Raw genomic sequence first — 21,582 nt, forward strand, 5'->3', positions numbered from 1 at the left:
GACCTGTCTAGCCATAGGTTCTTGGCCTGAGACTGGTGCCAGGCATGGGTTTCATCCTGTGGAATGGAACTTATATCAAATCAGAAAGTGTTTGGCTCCTACCATGATACTTATGCTACTATTACACCAGTTGGGTATGTCTGTCCTGGGCAGTCATTATTATAGCTCAAAAGGTGTGTGTCTGGATATGACTAATGATCAATTTTCTCCTCTAGTAGCTTGAATGCACTTTCCTGCACTGTGGAAGCTAGCCAATTGGATAAAAGCTTTAGTTTTGTCCCAGCTTGATTTTCTACATCCTATGACTGAAGCCTTCCCGGTCCCCAGCAGTAGGGTTTGGCTGTCAATTTCTGAACTATAACCAAGAGCAGTCACAGTAGCTTGTAATGTTTGGGAGTCCGTGGGACCTCGCTGAATAATAATCCCAAAGGGAATAACTTGTACCAAGGGCTGTCTTAATTGTTAGTCTTGGGTATTGGGTAGAGGCTTTTCTGCTTTCTTTTTTCACCAATTTGCTGGAGCTCTTTGTTAAGGATATTGTGATGGTTTGTATATTCTTGGACCAGGGAGTGGCACCGTTTAGAGGTGTGGCCTTGTTGGAATAGGTGTGACCTGGCTGGAGTAGGCGTGTCACTGTGGGTGTAGGCATAAGATCCTCACCCTAGTTGCCTGGAAATCAGTCTTCCACTAGCAGCCTTTGGATGAAGACATAGAACTCTCAGCTTCTCCTGTGCCATGCCTGCCTGGATGCTGCCATGCTCCTGCCTTGATGATAATGGACTGAACCTCTGAGCCTGTAAGCCAGCCCCAATTAAATGTTATTTTTTTATAAGACTTGCCTCGGTCCTAGTGTCTGTTTACAGCAGTAAAACCCTAACTAATATAGATATTAACCCTTTTCCACATTTATTATAAATAAATTTTGGGATTACAAGTCATTGTCTTTTAAATTTGATTTTAAATGTAGTACCATCCCTTTATTTTGTAGGGTCCATTCTGTGGGGAAAACATTTAATACAAGATAAAAGGAGAGCCTCTTGCTCAGAATTGTAACTTTAGCTGATAGTAGAGTAGAGCAGAGACAGGGCTCGGTTCCCCAGTGAGGGCTCCCCCTCAGCACTGCTCCAGGGAGCCAGTCTTCTCACTCTGCCCCTATCCTATACTCCATCTGTGCATGTTTACAATAAAGAGGAAAGTCATCTTGAAAATGCAGGGCAACAAGGGATAATAAAATATCGCAACATAAAAACGCAACACACGCCTTGAGTACATAGCAATTCTTTTTTACAATGCCCCTTTATAGTAATTCAAGCAACCAAGTAGCGCGCTGGGAGATTGCTGGCCCGCTGGAACACTAAGGGGTATCAGAGTTAGAGCAGATGGCTGTGGGGCATTCCTGACTGGGAATTCTGCCAGCGAGCATTCAGTCAAGAGGTGCAGAGTTACTCTGAGCAAGGCAGCCAGGAGACTAATATGCTCTGATGGCGTGATGCCTTTTTGCAAGCTGCAGGGCTGTTTATTCAAACAGTGTAGGAAACAGGCCTTTTGGAAGCTCCGTCTAACATCTGAAATAGCCCATTGCTTTGGAGTTCTCTTCCCTGTAAGAAAATGTATTAGAATAAACATTCTTTAAAATGTCATTTCATCTACTAAAAGTCTGTAATTTTGAAAAAAAAATATCATCCAAAATTTATCCTCTATATTGAGACATTAAGCCCATGAACTTCTATAGGCACAATTTGCAACACTGTTTATAATACATGCTTGTAGCTGGAAACCCAGAGGAATGGGATATGGTGACCAAGAACTTGTGTATTTGATAGAACAATAAATAAATAAATAGGAAAAAGAAAAGGTCTACCTGGTTTCTGTGTGGTCTCAAGGAAACCAGTCAAAGCATTAACATTTGATCATTTTCAATTAGGGGTGTGGGACGTGAATAGAGGAGATAATTTAAAACTACAGACCTAATCCAGGATTCTGATATAACCTTTTATAAGGGATTTGGTCCCATTTACCATCTCCATCCAATGTGATGATTAGGTAGCCAATTTCTGTTAGGAAAGCTCTGTGATATCAGAGGTAAAATGGGCATAGAAAAGAGGTTGACTGACTTAAAAATCCAAAGAAATTTCTTCAAATTAGCTATTAGTCTGGGAAACACACACACACACACACACACACACACACACACACACACAATGTAACTTCATGGAGAAGGAAATAAATACCTGGCTTTCCTATAAGCTCAGGAGTTAAAATGAAGATACTCAGGGTAGTCTGCCTCTGTCCTTCCTTGGCCATTTGCCATAGTTTATTAGGGGTAAACGTCGGCAGAATGCCCGTTTAGAGTTTAATTTGTCATCCTTTACTAGAACTCTGTGTATATCCATCAGCTAGAGTCTGCTTTGGCAGTGAGCTCCTGAAGTGAGTGTGCTCTCAACATCAGCAACACTTTTAGAGTTTCACTGGATAGGATCCCCACCTCCTGAGACAGATTTTCATCCAGGTGATCTTCGGCTCCAATTTGAATGGGAATCACTGCATAGGGTTGAAAGCCTAAGGAAGCCATTTGATAGGGGAAATTTTATGATTACCTATTTCTTTTTTTTTATTAGGTATTTTCTTTATTTACATTTTAAATGCTGTCCCCTTTCCTAGTTTCCCCTCTGAAAATCCCCTATCCCCTCTCCCTTCCCCCTCCCCTCCTGCTCCCCAACCCACCCATTCCCATTCCTGGCCCTGGCATTCTCCTATACTGGGGCATAGAACCTTCACCGGACCAAGGGCCTCTCCTCCCATTGATGATCTACTAGGCCATCCTCTGCTACATATGGAGCTAGAGCAATGGATCCCACCATGTGTTTTCTTTGGTTTGTGGTTTAGTCCCAGGGAGCTCTGAGGGGTACTGGTTAGTTCATACTTCTTAAAACAAACAAACAAAAAATTTCCAGTAAATTTTACATAACTAAAAAGGGTTTAATTCTTAATATACACAGCCATCAAGAGAGCTCATATAATCTTAGGAAGAGACATTTACATACTTAAATTGGGGTCATTAGTTTTCTAGAAAGGCAGATAGCTTTGGTCAGAGATTTGATTTCTCTCATGGTCAAGTCTCTTTTGGGAAAGTTTACATTTCTGCCTAAATATGAATTGTTTCCCCACCCATCCAAAGCCGTTGAGAGGGGCCAGTAGAAATAAGTGCTGCTGACTCATTGTGAAAAGTGATGTCATATACGTTAGAGGAGACCTGCCCTTGATGGGGACATGGCTCAAGGCCATCACTTTGTGAGAGCTAGGAAGCCAAATCCACGTAGCTGGGCATATGCAATCTACCTGACTGGGTCTCTCCAGAGACTGTCTATCTTGGAAATAGACCTCTTTTTGGAACAGAGGCAGCCACTGAACATTTTGCTGATTCCAATCTGGGGCTTCTCTATGAAAAGATTTTATGGTATTAAAAATATTTACTGAGGGCTAAAGAGATGTCTCTGTGGTTAAGGACACTGGCAGCTCTTGCAGAGGGATCTGGGTTTGGGTCCCAGGACCCGAATTGTGGCTCATAATTGTCTATAAAGTCAGCTCCAGAATCTCCAATGGCCTCGTCTGGCTTTTATTGGCACTATAAACACATGGTACACATATATAAATGTAGGAAAACATTTCTATGCATAAAATAAAAACCAAATCTTTGAAAAAAATTTTAACAATACATAGCAGAAATTATGGCCATTTCCAAATAAACTAGATAGTAGAGATTACTCTAGCTTACTCGACCCTATAAATGTTCAAGTTATTTAGAAGAAATTTGATGGATTTTCAGACTTGGAGATTTAGTTTTTCGTGTGACCCAGATGTCACAGGCTAATTGATCCCCAGGTTTGCACAGGGACTGCACGGAGCTCTCCAGCAAAACTCCCATTAGCTGGATCATGCTTTGGTTCCTGGCTCTTGTGTTCCTCTAGGCATGGTGCCTGCCTTCATAGCCAGCTCACATGGTTCCAGCATGTGGTACAATCCAGTGCACTATACAACCTGCAGCTCTGGCCCTGCTGGTCATAACACCTACTTCCCATACCATGAGTCCTTCTGACTGAGCTGTGGCAGCACTCAGGCTCCCTGCTCCTTCCCAACCCGACTGATACCCCATCCCCTCCTGGATACTGCCAGGTCTAGCTGTCCAGCTCTGTTGTTGGGCATCATCGGCACATGCCACCATCATATGTAGTTTCCATGGGTAAGAAATTGTTTTTCTTGTTCAAGGGTCCGGATCCTCTCCCAGCATCTGTTGATAAATGCGCAAGCTATATTAAAAAAAATCAGCACATAAAAGTCTGCCAGAGGATTTAATATAGTCAATGTCTCTATTATTACCCAGGTCACATTATGACAGGATACTAATTTGTTAATGGTCAGAGTGGCATTCAAAAGTAATCAGCTTGAATTAATGAGTTGACATTAGAAACCATATTATTAATTGCATTTGCTGCTTGTCTCACATACTGCTTTATTCTTTGCAATGGGTGCAGAATTGATCCATACTTTAGCAATGTGCCCAGGGTCCTTCACACAGTTTAGTTCTGAGCCTCCATGGAACTGTGTGGCTTCCATGAGGTTGTGGGCTTGGCTCTACCCTTAAGATTGACACAGAAGGTATTTCAGTCATGAGCTCAGGAGACCTGACGCAGCTTTGCTAAAAGAGGAAGTATCTAAATTTGTCTGTTCCTATGGTTTAAAGAAACCATCTAGAATCTCTCAAATAGTATCTAGAATAAATACACTTTTTTTAAAAATATAACTATGAAAGTGCATGCATGCCCTCTTCAGTACGCAGAAAATCAAGCATAGAAAAGACTGTAACTAGCCCAAGTCACTCTTTGTATAAATAAAGAACTGAGAGATAGAGAACAGCAATGCTCATGATGGAGCAAGAGATGGCACAGCAGTGATTAGAAGTGTGCCCACATCCTCTCCAGGTCTTAGAGTCCAGATTTTCTCAATTAAGGCTTCTTTATCTCTGATGAATCTGTTTGTGTCAAGTTGACTTAAAACCAGCCAGTACACAACTAACTTCTACAAGTTATCCTCTGACTTTCACTCTGTTACTGGAGTAGGCTTACAGATGTGCATACACACACACACACACACACACAAATTCAAAATGTAAGATAAATAAATAGATAAATAAAATAAAGTACGAGAAGGACCCTGTCAAGAGGATCACAGTGATCTTGAACGTATGCCCGGGATCGTTGGGAAGGGAATTCTGGGATCCAAGAGCTTAATGGATGGACACATTGATGTCTTTGGCCTAAAGATTCCTTGAAGGATGAGGCCAGAGCAGGAAGACAGCAGATTCATCTAACCTTGTTCTATGAAGGGCAGGGAAAGATTAAGAAGCACTTGGGAGAATAAGCTGGGTGTAGTATCTGGCATCCACCCCCTCCTCATCTCCATTGGGCACCAAAGTTGGTTCTGTCAATCTGACCCTGGTGGGGACTTTATCTTCCCTCATTGCTTCTCACTGGTTCTTCCCAAAGCCACACTATTATTCAGGGAGGCCTGCCACTGTTCACAGGTTGGGGAGAGGCTGGCATTGTCTTACTAGAATCCTTCAAAATCCAAAGGCCTTACTGTGCCTTCTTACATAAGCAGCCATTCAGCTCTGTTGGGTCAATCCATCTGCTCTTATATCAGCTTTTCAATTCTGCCTTTTATAACTCCTCCAGCCTCCGTTGTTATCTGCACCACTGCTGCTCTCTATGAGCCTTGGGGGTGTTGGGTAATCTTGACTACAAGTCAGCCCTTCAGTGTGCATCTCTCAGCTGTCCCTTTTAATATCTGAAGTCTTCTGTCCCTGGGGACTTATGACAAGAGATGATGAGTTGAGGATGCAGGCTTTCGAACAGACTCAAGTCTGAGTCCCAGATGGTCTACTATTGTGAACTTCAAACTCATAAGCTTTAGTTTCTCCCTCTATAAGATCAAGACCAGACTCACCTTACCAATTTGTGGTAAAAATGAAATGAACTGTGTATATATTTAGCTCAGCACCCAGCATGTGGTCAATATTTCATAAATGTCCAAATCCTTGCTTCAAGGACATGTGAAGGGCATGTCAAAAACTTACAGAACATCCTTCCAAGTCTGGGAGTTCAGTGTAGCATGTAGGATCCTTTGGTGGCTCTCTTCTGTCCTGTCTCCTGTCTGTTCATATACGCCCCTGCCAAGAGATCCCCATGCATCTCACATGTGGCTCACGCTTTCTGACCTATTCCTGTTATTCCAGCTGCAGAGTGTTTTTGGCTTCTGCATGGCCTTAGTGCTGGTCCTCCTCTCTCCTGGTCTCAGTTATGTCAAAGGCAGCCTCAGGGCTCACTTCTCCCAGAGAACCTATCCTGTCTCTCCTTTGCACTCTCTGCTCTACTTAGAGTAGACTATCTTCCCTACAAAGCTGCAAATGTAGTGTCTATCCTACCCTCTCTGCCTGAACTACCCATAAGGACCTGGTTTACCTTATAGAATATGGCCAGATGTGGTTTCTAGCTAATCCCAGGACATTAGGAGAACTGGCAGCTTCTGTGTGTTATCTTAGAATGCTCATGCTGGTTAACATAACTTGCTTATTGGAAACCTGAGTACCTAAGGCTAAGGTGCAAGCTATCCTACTCATGAAGAAAGCTCATTTAGAAAGAAGGATGCCTTCCATTCAGTCATGTTGTCCACCTCTGGTATCCAGCCTCCAAGATGGTCTCCAATGGGCTCCAGTGCCTGGTGCTTACAACTCTTACTCAGTCTTCTTCTGCATTGTGCCAGGATTGGTCTACTTGGTGAGTGGCAGACAACACAAGGATGAGGGGATACTAGATAGGGGGATACAGGACAAGTGGATACAGGATAAGGGGTTATGGGGTAAGGGGATACAGGATGGGGGACACAGGATAAGGGGGTACAGGATAAGGCAGATACAGGATAAGGAAGATATAAAATAGGGGGAACAATGTCTTTGATATATCTTCTATGTCAGATACTTCACAAGCATTCTTAATAAAACAATCTTAACTAGTAATTGGGAAAATGGAATATTCAAAGAAAATAAAAATTATTTTAAAAGTTTTATAACCCCAAGGCCACCATACCACTATATTATGCCATCACCCTTTAAAAGAGCTAAGATGAAGGTCCAGGTGAGTTCAACAGAAGCCAGTGAGAAAGCGCATTGGAAAGGTTGTGTGGAGGGCTTTGCAGAGGAGGTGTGAGTTGATTAGTCATTTTATGTTTTGTGAAACAAAAATATAAATTTTCCCTTTCCTCCTTCCAACCCCTCCCAATAAACTACCCTTGCTCCAGCAGACTTTCAAATTTATGGCCTCATTGTCTCTCATTGTTTATACATATGTGTGCATATGTATGTTGTATGTATGTATACCTATATATATATATATATATATATATATATATATATATATATATATATACAACCTGCTTGGTCTATATAATGTTGCTAGTATGTGTGTAGGTCTGAATCTTTTAAAACAGAGCAAGGCTGATCACAGGGTGTCTGACTAGATGAGTAGAATCTGTTTCAAAACCTTGGCAGAGCAGTTCAGATCCGTGTGGTTGTCTGAAGGACACACTATTGCAAACATAGGCTCTGAAAGGCTTTCCTTACTGAACCGAGAGAGCTTTTTCTAACAGCCTGCTGAACTCCACAGTGCTACAGTGTTCAAATAAAATGAGAAAGAAACAAAACAGTGCTCGCAGACGAACCGGAGCTGCCAAGTTGGCATTTTTAAAATGAAAAGACTTGGGCTCTGATCCCAGAAGGCGTCTCTGAAGGTGTGTTTAGGGACGGAGACAGACCCCAGTCTTTCATAGTGGTGTGAAATCCTAGCAGAAATCTGCCATGTCTCTTTAGGGATGTCTGCTGCAGGACTGCCTCAAGCATTCTTTCTAGTCACAACTCTCTGCCAGTGGCTCCACCCATTACGGAAATTGGGGCTTTTTTCCATCCCTGTCTTTATTACTTTAATGTTCTGGCTCCTTTCCAACCCTCATCTAAACAGCACTTCTATGCATCTGCTGAGAACAGGAATTGTGATTTTTCCCGTTGTTATCATTTGACAGTCTCACAGTTAATGGAATTTCCCCCAGTGCTTCTATCTGGGTATACCTGTGATCGAAACGTGATGTGTGTATACAGTAAGTAAAAAGACTCTAGGTGCCCTGACTTGTGGATTTTGACAAGAAGAATCTATTCAAATAAGCAGCGCCCAAGCGAAGAACAAAACCACCCCAGCACTCAGGACTGCCTCATCCGTCTTCTGGCCCCAAGAGGAACCATGATAACAGGTTACCATTTTGCCTGATTTGAACATATCTATAATTGGGATCACAGTGCATTTTCCTGTCTTACTTCTCTCTCCCAACATGCCTGGGAGGTTGATCAGGGTGGTGGCCAATGCTGCAGTCTGCGCCTTCCTCAATGTCCAGTGTAACTATAGTTGTGGCTGGACCTCAAGTGTCTGTGCCCTCTGGTAATGGCATTTGGGTTATTCCCAAATGAGGCTAAAGCATATAAGCTGATGGCTTTAAATCCATAAATCTCATATGTTATTGATGAGAAAAAAGGATTATGCTATTAACGGGTATTCCATCACCACTAGCAGAAGTAACATAAGAAATTTGTGGGAGATAGTAATTATACCTCATAGTAATTATGTGACCTGATGCATATGTTAATTAACTGGAGTTAGTCATTCCACAGTGTGTATATAATTCACTATATCGTGTTGTGCTATGAATCCTGAATATACACAATGTAAGCTATCAGGTTGTGCGTGTATGTATGTGTGCATGTGCGGGTGCGTGTGTGTGTGTGTGTGTGTGTGTGTTTGAAGAGAGAGAGAGAGAGAGAGAGAGAGAGAGAGGGAGAGAGAGAGAGAGAGAGAGAGAGAGAGAGAGAGAGAGAGAGAGAGAGAAGTCTGAAGTCCCAAAGACCCAGAAATTAAAATCGCCTTCATCAAGTGCAGAAGATGGTGGATCGCCTAACTAATGGCAGTGTCCTCCCTAGTTTGTTTATGACTTACTTAGCATTCCTTAACTTCTCTCATTTTTTTCTATGAAAGTTTTAACTCTTTAGTGTGCCTTTCCCACCTCTTGATGCCAGAACTTTAAAAACTTTCATCTTAAAACCTGTTTATGAGCCTGTGAAGCTCAGCAGATAAAGGTGTTGCTGAGCAAATCTAGCAAGTAGGATTTGTCCCCTATACTATATGTGTACACTGTGGCACACACACACACACACACATACACACACATACACACACACTCACACACACATACATATGCACATGCATATTCACACGTACATGCACACACACACATACACACGCGCACGCACACACACACATACACTCACACACATACACACTCGAGTAATCATATATGAAATAAAAGGTTTATAAACTTCTACTTTAATTTACTGCATTTCTTTTACCTTGATGTGCTTGAATCAAAGTTCCCAAAGGAAATTATCTACAAATCAGAATTGTATCACTGAAGCCAGAAGCTAGAGAGAGGGTTCAGTGGTTAAGAACACTTGCTGTTCTTGCAGAGGGCCTGGCTTCAGTTCCTAGCCCCTCACATGGTGGTTCACAATTGAACATACTTCCAGTTCCAAAGGAAGTATGGCCACTTCCCTCTTCTGACATCCACAGGCACTGTGCATACAATGATAAACATACATACATTCAGGCAAAAAAAATCATAAAAATTTAACTGAAGTTTTAAAAATAGACTAAATCCAGGATGCATTTGAAATTTGGAAAGACATGATTTTCCTTCTCATCAAATATAGATAAGTTGCTTCAGAAAGAAATGCATCCAAACTTCCTTATTTGTCTGTATAAAAATCCAGTAATGAGCAGAATAGATCACAAAGTAAGTGTGCATATAAATGACTACATGCAGATTTAAAATATTTGTGGTTCTTGCTATTAAAAGCATAGCCAACACAAAAATGGGAGCATGAAGCAAATGGAACTAATAAAGGACACATTTAGAATATATTTACACAAATCATTGAGAAAAATTTAAAGCATCTGGGCAAGATGTCCTATGAGCAGCCAACTCTTTGTGACTCAGGGAAATGATAAGCAAGAATGAAAAATAATGTATTCTATTCTTATGAATAAAAGAACTGCAGAAAATAAATAATTGGACCTTGGCAATAACTCTGCAAAGTAGCAAGCAGGGATCTGTGCCTAGCTGTAGACAAGATGGCGTGGGTGATGTCTGGAGCTGGGAACTGAAAGAACAGTGAGCCAGGAAGATTGATTGGGTCCTGAATGTGTACCTAGTGGCTAGATACACCACAGGAGGAGAAAGGACTACAGCAGCACCAACTGCCAAGATAGAAACACAAGTGGGACACACTGAAGACTAGAGGAGAAATTCTCCACAGGTATCGTAAAGAGCCCGGGAAAGAGCCCCCAGCCCTGACCCCTCCTCTGCCACTACCTGGTGAGCAACAACACAGGAGTGTGAGGAACATAGAGCTGGGCTGGGTGCAGTCTTTCTGGGAAGACTACCTAAGAACAAAATGAAACACACGGGGCTGATCTTCCACATTCCTTCAGGGTTCTCACAGAAAGCCTCACATGGAAAGAGCAACCATGCTAACCCTTGAGCAAGACTATAACTGACAGGTAGGGGGTGTGTAATTCAGACTGAATAATTCATGGAAAATTACTCTGGTAAAAAATTCCTGGTAAATCCTGTAGCAGTGAGTTTTTTGGCTGAACAGCCTTGTGCTCTTGGTTGGTCATGCACTCACCTAAGAGCTATCTCTGCTCCATGAATGGAAAGCACACACACACACACACACACACACACACACACACCAGTTAATTTAAAATCCCTGGCTAACTCTGTTGGTAGAGCATGAGACTCTTAACCCTAGAGTTGTGGGTTTGAGCCCAGTGTTGGACATCATCTGCTATAGTAATGCACTGCTTTGTGCTCCCAGCAGTATATACTGAACACCTGCCAAGAAGCTATCTGTTTATTTGCTGATGAAAGACAGACAGACAGACAGACAGACACACACACACACACACACACACACACACACACACTAGCTTATTTTTTTAAATGTCTTGGCTATCTCAAAGGCTGGGCATTCTTAAACATTCCCCTGCTACCCCAGGCTCAAACAGGGAAGTGGCCAGTGGCCAGTTACCCAAAATCTCACATGGCTGTTGGCTTTATCTCCTGCCACTACTGTGTCCAATTCTTCTTCCCCAAGTCACATTCCTCCTGTTCCTCCCTGTATCCTACTCTTGAGACTCTAAGTGTTCAGTCCCAGGTCCAGTCATTGGTCACTGGCATCTTTATTCATAGATCATAAACCAATTGGGGACAAGGACCTTTAGCATCTGCACATACAGATTCAAAGCTAGCACCAATCTTCAACAAAATCCCTATGTGGGAAAGCAGAGACCCACATAGAAATCCATCACAGTAGGAAAGATGTACCAACTCATCAGGTTTGGGTTATTGGCTTTCCCCACTGCCTGATCCACAGGCCAGTTGAGGAAGAAGGCAAAATTGCATTCATCCCAAACAGGGAGAAAACTGAGTTCACAGTGTCTTCTGTTTCATCTTATTTGCTATTTTTAATCTATATACACTTTTGTATTCAAATTATGCAATTTGTTTTAACTTGTGTCTTGCCTGACTAGTCTTTCATGTGTGTCCTTTTTTTCACTGTATCTACTATGTTTCTTTATTATCTCTTGTAGCCATGACACATACACTTCAAGCTTTATTTTTTCATTTCCCATTTTCACACTCGCTCTTCATTTTACCCTTTAGTTGTTAATATAGTACTAACAAAACCACAAAAATCTATATTTTTCCAACCAACAACTAAGTGCCTATGTCTGTGAACCTAATCAGGGGCAGGGCACAGTTTACTCAGATAAATGTCTTCTAGTACAAGCTGAGAACAGCACTGCTGTGGAATCACCACATCTATCAAAGAAGTCTCCTTCCTGCCTAGTAGTGCAGAGGAACACTAATCCAGACGAAAGCTCTCGACATGTAAAATAGAACAAACAAGAGGAGCAGGAAAGTGAGAAAGAAAAACTAGAGGACACCTCCTCCCGACAGATGCATAAGACTACAAAGACACAACAACAAATATGAAAATACAAACCACAGCCACAAGCTTACAGCTTTCAATACCAGACACCAAAGATAATGTTAAGCTTAAATGCCAGAAAATTATTTTAGAGTCTAACTTTTTCAAAGGACAAATGACTCAATGGGTAAAGGCATTTGCTACCAAACCTGACAACCTGAGTTTGATCCCTGAGTTTTACATGGTAGAAGGAGAGACCCAACTTCTGAATGATGTCCCGTGTTCTACTACACACACACACACACACACACACACACACACACACAAATAAATACACATGTATAAACAAACAAGCTGTAATAGAAAACATTTAAAAGGCCGAATGACCACATAGATGACTTAGACAGATGAATGACCTAAGGACATTAACTTGGAACCTAGGCAACAAGGTTAGCAAAGTGAATGGAATGCTCAGTTTGGAGGAAAGACTCTAAAAACATGGAATTAAAATTCATCAAGGAAAGATGGGGTTTGAAAACCAACAGAACATAAAAAAAAATGATAACAAAAGAGTCAACAGTAGTAGGCATCATTAACAAACAAAGCAATCAGAAGCTCAAATGTCAGTATTAAAGACAAATCCAAACAATAATATGTTAAAAATGAATGAGCATGATGAAAACTTCCAAGAACTCTGGGATATAATTGAGAGACCAAACCATGGGATCAAAGAGGAGGTTAGATAAAGTCTCGAGAAACAGAAAATTAATTCATGGAAAGTTGGCAGAAAATTTACCAAACATAGAGAAAGAATGGACAGCCAAACAGAAGAAATATTTAGACTCCAAATAGATATCTTGGGAGGAACCACTCTGTCATGTACTATATTCTAGCTGCCAACACACAAAGCAAGGAAACAGTATTAAAAGTAATGAAGGGGAGACCAATTCTTCTACAGAGACAGATATAACAGGATATCCTCAGAGCACTCATCAGCAACCTAAAAAACCTGGACAGCAAGAAATGATGTAACCTATGCCAGGAAAGGAACTAACTTTCCACTATAATTTCTATGTCCTATAGAGCTATCTTTCAAGATTGCTGGAAAAAAAAAAAGAATATTTCAAGGTAAATACAGACTGGGGCAGTTCATGATAGCCAAGTTAGCACTAGAGAAGTGACCTAAAGGAACTGTGGAAGGTTGAAAATAATCTCATTCACAGGATCATAAGAAATATAAAATTTTGTAAGAAGAATGGATTTACACACTTAAGGCTCACAGAGCACTGAGGAAGGAGGTGTGGAAAGATAGCTAGAGCCAGAGGATCAGGAAACTTGCTGTGAGATTGAGTTTCCTAGTTATATCAGAAGCTACACCCATAAAGTCCCACCAACATGGTTGCCCAAGCATGAGCTGATCAAAGATGACACCCATAGACACAGCAACCTGGTAGGGGTAGGGGGTGCACAAGGAAGAGGACAAGGCCTTAATCCTATGCAAAGAGCTACAAGACGACAAAGGAATGCTGATAGCAGGAGAAATAGTCTTCTCCATGCAAGACAACATCAACTGGTCCAATACCAAATGGACAACCCTGAAAACATACATTCAAATAATATTATATGGACTCATGGGCTGAGCACATCACACACACACACACACACACACACACTCACACACACTCACATATCTAAAATAATGGAAAAAGATGCCATGAATTTAAAAGAGACCAAAGAGGAGTGTATGGGAGACTTTGGAGGAAGGAAAGAGAAAAGAGAAAAGATGTAATTATATCATAATCTCAAAACAAAAGACAAAGAGGGAATGGACAGGTAAAGACGAGTTTGGAAAGATTCTCCCTGTCCAATACAGTGAACCTGCTAACCCTTAACACAAAGAGGAAAGGAAGAAAAGCCTCAGTAACCAACTCCCACTACAATCACCCTGAATGCAAATAGCCTTAACTCACCACTTAAGATGCGCAGCAAGATGTTTCAGCAGGTAAAGATTCTTGCTGACAAACCAGAATGCCTGAGTATTATGGATCCTATATGATGAGAGAGCCAATTCTTGCAATGGTCCTCGAGCTCTACATATTTGGTACAGGCACGCATATATCCATACGCACATTCACAAACACATACACACAAAACAAATAGATAAATACATAAACATAACATCTAAAAACTGTGCAAAACTGCTGACTAGATGAAAAAAAAAAAAAAAACCATGATCCCGGTTATCTGTTGTCACCAGAAAACACTCATTACTGGCAAAACTACCTTCAAACTGAGGGTTGAAGGATGGAAACCAAGCTTCCAGGCAAATAAAAACCAAGTTCACATCACTATTTGATATATGTAATGTATGAGTATGATATAATGATGTATGAAATAAAGTATATTTCAAATGTGAATTAGAACAGATAAAGAAAGCCACTACCTACTAATAAGTGAAACTATATATCATGAAGATAAAACAATTGCTAACATGTATCCACCAGAGGCTGGAACTTTCAATTTCACTAAACAAACATGAATGGACATAAGAACAAGATAGGTCCTCCTGTGATGAGATTGGGAGATTCTTAGATCCCATCTTATCTTTAGAAGTCTTATGTTGCGGCCTGCCCGCAGTCCACAACACGAACGGTTCAACTGAGAATGGCAGTTCGCTGAAAAGAGAGGAATCTAGACGGGGCGGAAGAAACAATGGAGCTAAGACAACATCCTGATCAAAGCTCAATTTTACTATTTCCAGACACTCAGTTATAAAGGAAGGGGGAGGGAACCCAATATCCCGCCAAGTAACTCAGGGTCCAGTAGCAGGACGAACACGTGTGTGCCTCCAGGCAGCAAAGGCAGGTTCCAGCAGTGGGCGTGGCAGGACGAATGAGCAGGAAGCTCCACCCTTGAGCAAGCAGGTTCCAGGCTGGGGGAAGGGAGGCCACAGTCTTATCCACATTAAAAGTCAACAAAGAAGTCTCAGAAGTAAACTATGCCATAGAACAAATGGACTTAACTGACTATACAGGGTATTCAATCTAACAGATACAAAATCCACAGTCTTTTCAGTAGCCTATGGACTCATTCCTAAAACACCACATATCAGATCACAAACAAGTTTCACGGGCAAAAATAAAATAATTTCTTGAATCCATTTATATCATAGAGGAACAAAACCAAAAATTCAACCATATCAGCGAACCATGCAAATAGAGACCAAACAATACACATCTGAATGAACGATCAGAAGAAATTTTTAAATTCTTAGAATCGAATTAAGTTACCCAAATAAGATATGGGATATTAAATGAAGGTACAAATGTAGGGAATGCAATGCCTCCCTAGGAGTTGGTTTTCAAGGAGGCCCCAGAGGCTTCTTGAAAGCCCAAAACAATACAGACTATCGCCCTTGTTCTTCTGCCTGCCATAACTGGATGGTAAGACCCCATATAGCTGAAGACACAACACACTTTGGTTGCAAGATAGAGAAATCAGACTGAAGCAGGCCTGAAACCCTACCTTCAGTGGTTAGCTTTCATAGTGGTTAGCTTTCATAGCGGTTAGCTTTCATGGTGGTTAGCTTTCATGGTGGTTAGATTTCATGGCTTTTAGCTTTCATAGCAGTTAGCTTTCATGGTGGTTAGCATTCATGGTGGTTAGATTTCATGGCTTTTAGCTTTCATGGTGGTTAGCTTTCATAGTGGTTAGCTTTCATGGTGCCAGAAGATGCTATGTAGGCTAGTGGGGGAGAAAAATATCAATGGTGATAGCCAGCAGTGTTCCCTTATGCTGGCAAGTTTTATATAAACTTGAAACAAGCCAGAGTCATTTGGAAAGAGGGAAATTTCAATTAAGAAAATGCTCCCACCAGTTTGGCCTATGGGCAAACTCTGGTGCATTTTCTTGATTGATGTGGGAGGGCCTAGGTCACTGTAGATGCTGCCAGCCCTTACTGGTGTTTCTGGGAGCAATGATTAAAAGCATCTCCACAAATGAAGGCTCAGGGTTGGACATATTCACTGCTGAGTTCTATGGAGCTTTTGAGGTATGGCTAACACCAACACTTCTCAAATTGCTCCGCAAAATAGGAAGGGAATGTATACTACCAAACACATTATATGAAGCCAGCTATCTGTGACTCCAAAACCAGATGAGGACATAACAAAGAAAAACAAAGTGGCTGGCTGCTGGACTTACTTCCAGGTAGTTATAAAAATTCACAACAAATTACATGCAAACTGAACTCAAGACTGCATTATGATCAGGCATCATAATCAAGTCGGTTTTATCCTGAGGTGCAAACTTGGTTTACCATATGCAAATCAGTAAGTACAATTCATCATATAAACAATTTAAGGACAGAAATAACACAATTATCTCAATAGATCCCATAGAAGATCAATGTACCATTTTTTTAAAAAAGCCTCTAAGGGATTTGGGATTAAAAAATGTATCCCAACATAAAAGCTACACATGAAGAGCCTCATACTAGATATTGAAAAGCAGAATATTTATATTAAACTATGGCAGGAGACAGCAGAGATCACTGTTACTCAGTAGAGTGCTTAAAGTTATAACTAGAACAACGTATAGGAGGGGAAAAAACAAGATACAAACAGAAAAGGAATAAGCAAATTATGCATTCTTCAGATGATGTTTTTCCTATATGTAAAAGACCCTAAAGACCCCATTAAGAAAGCACTTAGCTCTGGTAGACTATACAACATCAAGACACAAAAAGCACAGCTTTTTATATCAATAACAAGCTTAATGAAAAGAAAATTAAGAAAAATATCATGTTCAATATAAGTTCAAAAATAGGTGGATATGAACATAATCAAGGAGGCAACAAATTGAAAACATTAAGGAAGAAATCAATAGAAGAAAACACTGGGAAGAGCATCCTTTTGCATTCATGGATTGGTAGAACTAATATTGTGTTGCCCAAAGCAGCCTACAAAGTCATCACAGTCCCCACCAAAATTCCAGCTACATTCTTCACAGCACTTAGAAAATAATCCTAAAGTTCATATGAAGACAAAAGAGATCCAGAGCAGCCAAAGCAATCCCAAGTAGAAAGAACAAGGTTGTAGATATGATGGGACTACACTACAGAACCTTGGTGATAGAGAGAGAATGATAGTGAGCCAGACACTGGCAAGCAGTCCAGTGGAATGGAGTAGCAGACCTAGGAATAGACCTGGGCTGCCACTGCCACTTTCTTTAAAAAACACAAATATGAAAAACACGTATTGGAAAAAAATCTTTTCAATAAATGATGCTGGGGAGCCTGGATATCTGCATGTAGAAAATGAAATTAGATCCATTTATTTTACCCTTCAAAAATCAATTCAAACTGCATCAATGGCTTTGAAATTGCTAGATGGAAGCAGGGAAAACACTTCAAAACAGAAAGTACAGGCAAAATCGTTCTGGAAAAGGATTCCAATGGCAACAGGAAACAAACCCAAGAGCTGACAAATGGGATTCCATTAAAGTAAAGAGCAAAGTAAAAGGTAAAGGGGCAGTTTATAGACCAGGAGAAAAATCTTTACTGATTATACCAGACAGGAAAGAACTAGGAAAAAAAAGTCTCTTAACTACTACAGGGGCTGATGCATTGAGGAGACACAGTTCTCAGAAGAAGAAACACAAACGGCTGGTAGATGTTTGACAAAGTGGTCAACATCTTTAATCATAAGGGGAATGAAAATTAAAATTGCTTTGAGATTCTGTCTCATGCACATGAAAATGATTATCATCAAGAATGACAATTCTTCTCCTTCTTTTCTCTCTGTGTGCCCCTTACTCTCTATCCCTTCCCCTTCCCTGCCTTCTCTTCCAATGGTGACTCCCCTGGTTTCAATCCTTGGGGTCAGTGAACTTGCCCAAGAACTGCTTCCTAATAAACCTGCCTTTAACATAATCTTAAAAAAGAATAATAACAAATGCTGATGAGGATGTCACAGGAAGTGAGGAGTCCATACTCCTGGCTGCCGTGGGTGTAGACTGAACATCAGATGAGTATGGAAGTTTCTTTGTAAAACCACAGAAAGAAGTGCCATCCGAGCTGGGTATACAACCCTTGAGGACACCCAAGGGATTCTTTCATCCCTAAGGCATCCAAGGATAACTACCCTTTTTATTTTAGATATTATGTATCTTGTCAATTCAACCCTTTAGGTCCTGAGTCTATGTGACATTGTTCAACAAATCTTTGATTGAAACAAGCTCTATGACCCAATGTTGGTCTCTGGAACTGAAATAAGAGAAATGTACTTTTAGTTCAGAAGAAAGCAGCCATCAGATCAAGTAGAAGATAATCTGATCCGCTGGTTCTGAAGTTGCCTGTCCATCAACTTTGAGTCCCAGTTTGGAAGAAAGCTAATCGATTAACATGTGACACAGTGAGGTTGATCTCTTTCTACCTGAGCAAAACCAGTCAACAGGCAAGTGTGATGTTCTCCTTGTCCACAGTTACTTTTTTGGGAATGTTTGTATAATGGCTTTGTCACTTAGAATCAAAAAGAAAAGGAAGAACTGGTTATGCCTACTGGTCTGGAGCTGTCGCTGTCACACGTTCAGAGTAGAGTATGTTTTGTTTTGTTTCCTATTGTTTTGTAGCCTCTTCATGTGTGTGCACAAGCACACATGTTCATGGATGGGTGTGCATGTGTGTGGCTTCCTGTGCTATGCATGTGGAGGCCAGAGGGTGTTATTTCTGTCATTCTTCAGGTGTTGTTCAACTTTGGTTGGTTGGTTGGTTGGTTGGTTGGTTGGCTGGTTGGTTGGCTGGTTGGTTGGCTGGTTGGTTGGCTGGTTGGTTGGTTTGAGACAGGATACCTCACTGGAGTAAAAATCACAGGAAGGCAAGTTGGCTGGTTAGGAACCCTAGGGGTCCACCTCCTCAGTGCTGACATCGCTTGTGTGGACCATCAGGCCCAGCTTCTTTAATGAGTTCTGGAATCCTCATGCTTGCATAGCAAGCACTTGTTGACTGAATCACTTTCCAAATCTTTCAGTTGTTTCTTTATTGCCTTTTGGGGGACTTAATTTTGAAATGGTCTTTGTAGCATGTTTTAAAAAGACCACTGTAGTCTGGATCCACACAAGTTTGTTAGCATTACATTATCACCAGAGTTGCAACGTAGATACTGTATATGACAGTTTTAAACTTTTGTGTGCTGCTGACATGTGACCTTGAACAAGCTGGTTTTTAGACTCAGTTTTTCATCACTTTGAGTGCAGCAAGTGCCCACTACTCAGGGATTCTGTATTAGGGACCATGGAGGTCAGAGCAACATCACTGGCTACAGCTACTTTTAGTAATAGCTGGGTCTATGAACCCAAGATCGCACCAACTGAACAATATGACCATGTTCATGGACGACTTGAAAAACTATGGCAAGCAGAAAAAAATATATTCCTTTGAAATAGGGATATTATTTATGAGTCATCTGAATTATCCAGTATCACAGAGTAACATCTTAAAGGGATGACCTGATGGCGCCATCTTTATTTTAAAGGAAATGTTTCCTTTAAGTGTGTTTTATTAGATATTAGGATGGTAACTCTTGCTTGTTTCTTGGGACCATTTGCTTGGAAGACTTTTTCCAGCCTTTTACTCTGAGGTAGTGTCTGTATTTGTCACTGAAGTATGTTTCTTATATGTAGCAAAATGGTGGGTCCTGCTTACATATCCAGTCTGTTAGCTTGGGTCTTTTTATTGGAGAATTGAGTCCATTGATGTTGAGAGATATTAAAGTCGGGTGATTGTTAGTTCCTATTATTTTTGTTGTTGGGAGTGGTAGTATATGTGTATGATTCTCTTCTTTTGTGTTTGTTGCGAGAAGATTAATTTCCTGCAAAGAGGATGTAGTTTCCCTCCTTGTGTTAGATTTTTTTCCCTTCTATTAGCCACTGCAGAGCTGAATTGGTGGGAAGATATTGTTTAAACTTGGTTTTGTCATAGGATACCTTGGTTTCTCAATCTATGAGAGTTTTATTGGGTATAGTAGCTTGGGCTGGCTTTTATGTTCTCTTGGGGTCTGCACGATATCTATCTAGGATCTTCCGGCTTTTAGAGTCTCTGCTGAGAAGTCTGGTGTAATTCTGATAGGTCTGCCTTTATATGTTACTTGACCTTTTCCCCTTATTGCTTTTAATATTCTTTCTTTGTTTAATGCATTTGGTATTTTGATTTTCATGTGATGGGAGGAATTTCTTTTCTGGCTCAGTCTATTTGGTGTTCTACAGGCTTCTTGTATGTTTATGGCCATCTCTTTCTTTAGGTTAGGGAAGTTTTCCTCTGTGATTTTGTTCAGGATGTTTCCAGGTCCTTTGAACTGGGAATCTTCACACTCTTCTGTTCTTATTATTCTTAGGTTTGGTCTTTTCATTGTATTCTGAATTTCCTGGATGTTTTGGCTTAGGAGCTTTTTACACTTTATATTTTCTTTGATCAATGTGTTAATATCATCTAGGTATCTTGTACACCTGAAAGTCTCTCTTCTATCTCTTGCATTCTCTTATGATGCTTGTGTCTATAGCTCCTGATTTCTTTCCTAGGTTTTCCATCTCCAGTGTTGCCTCCATTAGTGATTTCTTTATTGTTTCCATTTCATTTTTAGGTCTTCAACCCTTTAGTTCAATTCCTTCACCTGCTTGATTGTGGTTTTCTGTATTTCTTTAAGGGATTTATTTGTTTTCTCTTTAAGGGCTTCTACCTGTTTGTCTGTGTTTTCCTGTATTTCTTTAAGGGAGTTATTAATATCCTCCTTAAAGGCCTCTATCATCTTTATGAGATGGGATTTTAGGTCAGAATCTTGCTTTGCTGGTGTGTTAGGGTACCCAGGGCTTTGCTGTAGTGGGAGAACTGGGTTCTGCTGGTATCAAATTACATTGACTTCTGTTGCTTGTATTTTGTGCTTGCCTCTGATTTTCTCTGATGTTAACTGGCCTGGGTGTCTCTGATTGGAACCTGACTTCTTAGAGGCAGGTAGAGCCCTGTGACCTGGGTTCAACCGGCCTCCTGGTAGGCAGGTAGTGCTATTTCTTGTTAGAGAGAGCTTCTGTGTCCCTGGTTAGAGCAGGTCCCCTGTGTCCTTGGTTAGGGCAGAACCCCTGTGTCCCTGGTTAGGGTGAACCTCCTGGGAGACAGGTAGGCTTTGGAATCTGGGGTCAAGATCTGCTCAGTTGCAGATGGAGGTACAGACTGGAAGACTATGGAACTCAGGCATAGCGAGATAGATCCCATGTCGTCTGGGATTTGGGGGGGGGCAGTTCCCAGATGGCATGGATATTGAGGTGGGAGTCTCACCTATGTCCCTGGTTATGGCAGACCTCCTAGGAGACAGGCAAGCTATGGAGTGTGAGAGGATGTAGGCATGCTGATGTGCTCTGGGTGGAAGTGCAGACTAAGGAGAAGA

At 41.0% G+C, this 21,582-nt stretch overlaps 1 long non-coding RNA gene across 1 annotated transcript in view; it reads left to right on the top strand.

Annotated features, from left to right (window-relative positions):
* Positions 1-541: 541 nt before the first annotated feature.
* The window catches only part of LOC147000871 (uncharacterized), a 44,057-nt gene continuing 23,016 nt past the window's right edge, over positions 542-21,582 (top strand). The window contains exon 1 of the long non-coding RNA XR_015045377.1: positions 542-796. This is a non-coding gene — a long non-coding RNA (uncharacterized LOC147000871). The remainder of the gene's footprint in view (positions 797-21,582) is intronic.

Source organism: Mus caroli, unplaced genomic scaffold (genome assembly GCF_978045245.1).
Source record: "Mus caroli unplaced genomic scaffold, Mus_caroli_1 scaffold_15, whole genome shotgun sequence".
NCBI lineage: Eukaryota > Metazoa > Chordata > Mammalia > Rodentia > Muridae > Mus > Mus caroli.